The following is a 7,338-nucleotide window of genomic DNA, read 5'->3' on the forward strand; positions in this document are numbered from 1 at the left end:
ATTTATTTTTTGTTCTAATTTAAAAATAAGTGCTAGTAATAACAAAATTATTTGTACCTCTTCTACTCTTATCTTATTTCTTGGTTGTCTTCAATAATGCTAGAACAACAGCACAAGAGCTAGAGACTCCCAAATCAACATGTATATAAAGATGAACCTCTTTCATCACAAACATGGCTACAATTACAACAAGCTCAATCAACATCAACAGCAACAATAAGTTAGAAATTGCTTATATAGATACTACAAAGCTAGATTAACAAAGCGCAAAAGATGAGTATAATAAACTTAAAATTGGCACAGAAAAATTGAGCCCTAAGATTTATCATGAAAAACAGAATCACAAAATTAGAGTATACATGAAATTCACAGAGAAAATAATTGAGAGAGCAAGTTGAGATTAGATGGAAGCGGCACCAGAGGGAGCAGATACGATGAGAGCAGTGGCGGAGGGAGTATATGCGATGAGATCGGTGGCGAAGAGAGCTCGTATGACGTTGGCGACGAAGAGAGCAAACACAATAAGAACGGCGGCAAAGAGAATTAAAATTTCAATTTTATCAATAGAATTATTGGCAGATCTTATAATTTGTCAGTTATTTTTTGGAAAATTTTTCAATTTTTTACTTATAGAAATCCGTCAAAAAATCCATCCATATTTTTTACAGCAACATTCTATCTTAAAAATCCGTCTGTAATCTGCTATTTTCTCGTAGTAATTTGCATTTTCAACATTGTCAGTTCCAGTTTTAGTAATATTAGTGACTTCAACAAGTGTAGAAGATAATAAGACAGATACAATATTGGTATTAGTGGGAGCTTTATCATAAATGCCTATGCGAAGAGGATGAAAGGTATAGGTGACTGATGGTGCAATATTTGATTGTTGTGTTTGGTTAGTTTGTGTTTGGTTACTTTGGTGGTTGAAAAGTGTTGGATACAGGAACTCTTGTTTACAAAACATAACATTTTTTGTGATATAGATTCTGCCGGATGGGGATAGCACTTATAGCCTTTGTGATCAGAGGTTTAACTCAAGAATATGCTTTTGTTGATCTGTGATAAAACTTGTGTCTATTGTATGGTCTGAGCCAATGATAATACAAATAGCCAGAAGGTTTTAATGCAGCATAGACTAGTGTGGTATTAAAGAGTACTTCTAATGGGTTTTAAGGTTTAGCACTGGTGCAGGGAGTCTGTTGTTTAGGTATGTTGAGGTTATAATTTCTTCTTCCCAAGATAAGAGAGGTAAAGAGGCTTGACAGAGAAGGATGAGGGAGGTTTTTGTTAAATTTCTGTGTTTTCTTTTAACACATCCATTTTCTTGATGTGTGTGGGGACAAGTAAGTCTGTTAAGGATTCCTTGGTCTCTAAGGTACTATTTAAAGATGTTGGAGAGCTTTGATTCTATGTCCAATTCTATTTTCTATCATAGTTTTGTATTAGAGAAAGGCTGAAAAGGTTTGGGTTTTGGTTTTTAGAAGGTATATACAAGTGTATCTGTTGTATGCAACAATGAAGTATATATAATATCTAAAGACTAACTTGCAAAGTTGTGGTGAAGGACCCCAGAGATTAGAAAACACTAATTTTAAAGGCTGTGTATATTGGGTTTGAGAGAGAAGAAAAGGAAGTTGGTGAATTTGTTGATGATGTAAGGTTCACAAGGAATAGGGATTCTGGTGGTTTGAGATAATGGAATTTTTTGTTTGGTAAACATGGTTTTGGTGATGTTGTGAGAAGGATGCCAAAGTCTTTTATGCCAAAGGTCAAGGTTGTTGTGGGATTAGATTTGGGGGGTGGAATGGTTAGTAATTTGCTGTTGGTTTTGTTTGCATTTGGTATATCAGATGCACTAGTGTGGGAGTGATTTGCGTTGGAATTGGTATCAACATTACTGTTAGAGTTGATATTGACATCATAGATGACACTTGTGAGTAGAGTAAGAAATTTATTGGCAGTAGCAATATTAAAATGTACAACTACATCAGTAGGATTATCAGAGTACAGAAGTACATCATTAGAATGCAAATTTACATGAGAAACAACAGTTGCACTACACACATTGCTATCAAATTTAATGATTTTTGAAGGTTTGTTAATGGCCTAGAGAAGGGTGGTTGAATCTATGGCCTCCTTTTAAAATTTGTTCACTTTTGCTTCAAACTAGATTTGGAACTATTTGACTGATGAGTCTGTTAAGTTGATATTTTAGAAGACAATTTTATTTTTTCTCTTCAAAATAAGATCAAGAATAGAGCAACTATTTACTTTTTAGATTGCTGTGACTTTTGTGAAATTGATCAATTCAGGAGACACTTTTATTTTATCTCATATCGAAAAAAAACAGAAGAAGAATAGAGAAGACAGAATCACAGCCATATATCCTAGTTCAGCCACCATGTGCAATGTGACCTACACCCAGTCTCTACCACAATAGTAATGGAATTTTTATTGCTTTTCACAAAGATTACAATCACCAATTTTGCTAGAATTCAACCTAATTCTATCTAGGACAAACCCAGCTTCTACCAAAGCTAGATTTGGCTAGGTTTACTCCCTATACTTTCAACCACTAAGTACTCATCCAACTTAACAAGAGAATCTCCTTAGGATCATGTGTACAAAATAGAAATACAAACAAAAGAGTTTGACATAATTTTTTGGATTTTTCTAGATAACTCTCTTTGCCTTTTCTCTCAATGGCTTTTACTGATACATCACTGGTAGCACGAATCCCCATAACTTCGTATTGTTGTACCAGCAAGTGCACTGGGTCGTCCAAGTAATACCTGAGCGAGTCAGGGTCGATCCCACGAGAATTATGGTTTAAAGCAAGCTATGGTTATCATGCAGGTCTTAGTCAGGCAGATCAGAAAATTGTTGGATATGGAATTGTATTAGGACTTTTGGATTCAGTAATAGGGATATGTTGAAGGATTAGAGTTGCTTTGTCATTCTGAATTAACTCCGGAACTACTATCTTCTCTACTTGTGAACGATCTTCTTCTATGGCATGTATGTGATCAACGCCATGGTCCAGGGTCATTGATCTCCTCTGCTATAGATTGAATGCCATTGGTCGTGGTCATCCAATCTGACGAAGGGTGAAGCACTTAGCAGTCCATTCTCTTGGCGATCCTACTCAAAACGCCACAGACAAGGTCGAATCTTTCAGATCAGAGGATGCTGCTTCTTTGGATTCTAGCCTATATCACGGAGACCTTAATCTCCCCGAAAATCGGCTGAACTGGTGACTCGAGAAGTCCCCAACGAAGTCGTGGATTAACCGTCTGAGAGATGTATAAATATAGCTGTTGGCTCGTGCTTTCCAGTCACGTATTCACACGAGCCCAAGTAGACACGGGTGATTGTCAAGCACGTTCATCTTAATGTGATGAACAGAGATAATTTATCATATCATCCTATTCACCATGATGAAGATCGGATATACATCTTAGAGATAGATCAAACACGGATCAGAGAATAAATAGTAGTATTATATTAATTCATAGGACTCAACAGGGCTCCTTCCCTCAACCTAGGAGGTTTAAAAGCTCATGCTAAAGTGAAAACAATGATGAAATCAAAAATATGATCCAAAAGCTCCAAATTACATAAAATAAATCACTTAAATACTAAACAGATGACTAGTAAGGGTAAAACAGTCTTTTTAGTGCTAAAATTCACTTCTGGGGCCCACTTGGTGAGTGTTTGGGCTGAGCTTTGATGAGATCCACGTGCTATCAAGTCTCTTAGACGTGGAACGCCAGCTAGGGGGTCCTCTTTGGGCGTTTGTACATTGGTCTCTACTCTTTGGGCGCTGAACGCCTAGAAGGGGACAAGAAGCTGGCGTTGGACGCCAGTTTTGGGCCTTTTAATCTGAAGTAAAGCATAGATTATTATATATTTCTGGAAAGCTCTGAAAGTTAGCTTTCCATAGCTGTTGAGATTGCACCATTTGAACTTCTGTAACTCCAGAAAAACTCTTCCGAATGCAATGAGGTCAGATTTGGACAGCATCTGCAGTGCTTTCTATGTTTCTGAATCAGACTTTTACTCCAACTCCTCAATTTCAGCCAGAAATTACCTGAAATTGTAAAAAAACCAAAAAACTCATAGTAGAATCCAAAAATGCAAATTTAACACTAAAACCTATAAAAGCTCAATAAAAACTAAACAAAAACTACTAAAAACTATATGAAAATGATGCCAAAAAGTGTATAAAATATCCGCTCATCACAACACCAAACTTAAACTGTTGCTTGTCCCCAAACAACTAAAACATGGTAGGATAAAAATAAAATTAAGATACAATAAATTTCTAAGTTTCAAATGAAGCTTAGTTAAAATCAGATGAGCGGGACTTAGTAGCTTTTTGCTTCTAAATAGCTTTGGCATCTCACTATCTATTGAAACTCAGAGATGTTGGCATCTTTAGGAACTTAGAATCCAGATAATATTATTGACTCTCCGAATTCAGCTTATTTTGATTCTTGAATATAGCTTTCGGAGTCTTGGCCGTGACCCTAAGTACCTTGTTTTCTAGTATTACCATTGGATACAATAATGCCACAGACACTTTAACTGGGTGAACCTTTTTAAATTGTGACTAAGCATTGCTAGAGTCCCCAGATAGAGGTTTCCAGAGTTCTTAAGCACACTTTTTTTTGCTTTGGACCACGACTTTAACCGCTCAGTCTCAAGTTTTTCATTTGACACCTTCATGCCACAAGAACACGGTTAGGGACAGCTTGATTGAGCTGCTTAGGCCAGGATTTTATTCCTTTGGGCCCTCTTAACCACTGATGCTCAAAGCCTTAGGCCCTTTTACCCTTGCCTTTTGGTTTAAAGGGTTATTGGCTTTTTCAATCTATCCTCCTTTTCTTGCATTTTTTTGCGGTAATGGATTTTTCTGCTTTTTATTTATTTCTTTTCGCCATTTTTTCTTTCTTTTTCGCATGCATATTATTTTTTTCTTTTGCAACATGCTTTTTCTTTTTCTTTTGCTGCTTTTTCTTGCTTCAAGAATCAATTTTCAAATTTTTTAGATTATCAATAATATTTTTCCTTTTTCCTTATTCTTTTAAGAGCCAACATTCATAAATTTCAACTTCAAATATGCACTATTTAATCATACATTCAGAAAACAAAAGCAAATGACACCACATCAACATAATTAAACTAATCTTATTTTAAGCTAGAAATTCATGCACCTCTCAATTCTTTTCAATAAAAATTTTCTTTTAAGCAAGGTGAGAGATATATTGGAACATTTTACAACTTTTAAGACATCAAATACAAATGATCATGCAACTAGAACGAGAGAACAACATAACAGACAGAAAATAGAAAATAAAACAGGAAAGGGGTGTAAAAAAGAACGAATCCACCTTTAATGGTGGCTTCTAGTGCTCCTCCTTGAGGATCCAAAGTGATGCTTGATCTCTTCTATGTCATCCATTTGACTTTGTTGCTCTTCCCTTATAGCCCTTTGGTCTTCCCTAATGGCTCTTTGATCTTCTCTTATTTCATTGAGGGTAATGGCATGTCCTTGACGCTCCATCCTCAATTGCTCCATGTTAGTGCTCAATTCTCCTAGAGAAGTTTGTCATTGATCCCAATAGCTTTGGGGAGGAAAATACATCACTTGAGACATCTCAGGAATCTCATACTGAGGCAGGTGCACAGGCTCTTGTGCACGCTCTCTAGTTTACTCCATTCGCTTCTTAGTGATGGGCTTATCCTCCCCAATGGAGACATCTCCATTTATGATAATTCCAGCTAAATTGCATAGGTGACATATGAGGTGTGGGAATGCCAACCTGGCATTGGCATGAGGCTTCTCAGCTACCTTGTATAATTCTTGAGGAATCACCGCATGTACTTCCACCTCAGTTCCAATCATGATGTAGTGAATCATGATGGCTCTGTCAATGGTCACTTCTGACCGGTTGCTAGTAGGGATGATGGATCTTTGAATGAATTCTAACCATCCTCTAGCTATGGGCTTTAGGTCAACCGTTCTTAGCTGAATGGGCTTGCCTTGGGAATGCCGTTTTCACTGTGCGCCTTCTACACAGATATCTGAGAGCACTTGATCCAATCTCTCATCATGGTTGACTCTCCTAGTGTAAAGATGAAGGTCTCCTTGCAATAAAGACAAGTTGAACGCCAGCCTCACACTTTCCGGGCTGAAATTTAGGATTCTTCCTCGGACCATGGTGATCCAATTCCTTGGATTTGGGTTCATACTAGTGTCATAGATTTTGGTAACCCATGCATTAGCATAGAACTCTTGCACTATGAGAATCCCAACCTCTTGGATGGGATTGGTTAGGACTTCCCAACCTCTTCTCCGGATCTCTCTTCGGATTTTCGGATACTCATTCTTCTTAAGATTGAAAGGGACCTTAGGGATCACTTTCTTCTCAGCCACTACTTCATAGAAGTGGTCTTGATGAGCTTTGGTGATAAATCTCTCCATCTCCCAAGATTCAGAGGGATTGGCTACTGCCTTTCCTTTTCTCTTCTTAGAGGAGTCTCCAACCTTAGGTGCCATGAATGGTAATGGAAAGAAAACAAAGCTATGATTTTCCAATATCAAACTTAAAACTTTGCTCGTCCTCGAGCAAAATTAAAGTAAGAAGAAGCATGGAGTAGAAGAAAAAGAAAATAGAAGGAGGGAGAGGGAGAGAGAGGGCTCGGCCTTGTGGGTGTTTTAGTGTATGAGAGGTGTGTGTATGAAGGGTGATGGAGAGGGGTATTTATAGGAGTGGGTAGGGCTTAGGTTTGGCCATAAGGTGGGTTTTGGGTGGGAAATTTGATTTTGAAGTGGGTGAGGGTAGGTGAGAGTTATGATGGATGTGGGGAAGTGGTATGGATTTGATTAGGCTATAGTTTATAGAAAAGTGTGTATGGAGAAGTGTGAAAGTGAGTAGGGTAGGTAGGGTAGGTGAAGATGTTGCGGGGCCCACAGGTCCTGCTAGGGAATTCCAGATTCCCTACTCTCTTGCACTGGCATTTGAACTCCCAGAGGCTGCTCCCTGGCTGGCATTCAACGCCAGCAATGCTCTCCTCTTGGGGCGTTGAACTTCCAGTGAGGGCTTCCTCACTGGCGTTCAACTTTGACACTCCATCCAGAGTGCTCTGTTTTCACTGCTGTGAATTATGTCTCTTGACTGATGCACATGATCATGATTCTAACAACTAAAAGAAAAATAAAATGAATACAGTTGAGTAAAGTTGGGTTGCCTCCCAACAAGCGCTCTTTTAAAGTCACTAGCTTGACCTTTAGCTCTTTATGGAGGAGAGTATGGGCTCAGATTTTTTTTCCCT

This window comes from Arachis ipaensis, chromosome B10, assembly GCF_059453495.1.
Source record: "Arachis ipaensis isolate K30076 ecotype BB chromosome B10, ASM5945349v1, whole genome shotgun sequence".
NCBI lineage: Eukaryota > Viridiplantae > Streptophyta > Magnoliopsida > Fabales > Fabaceae > Arachis > Arachis ipaensis.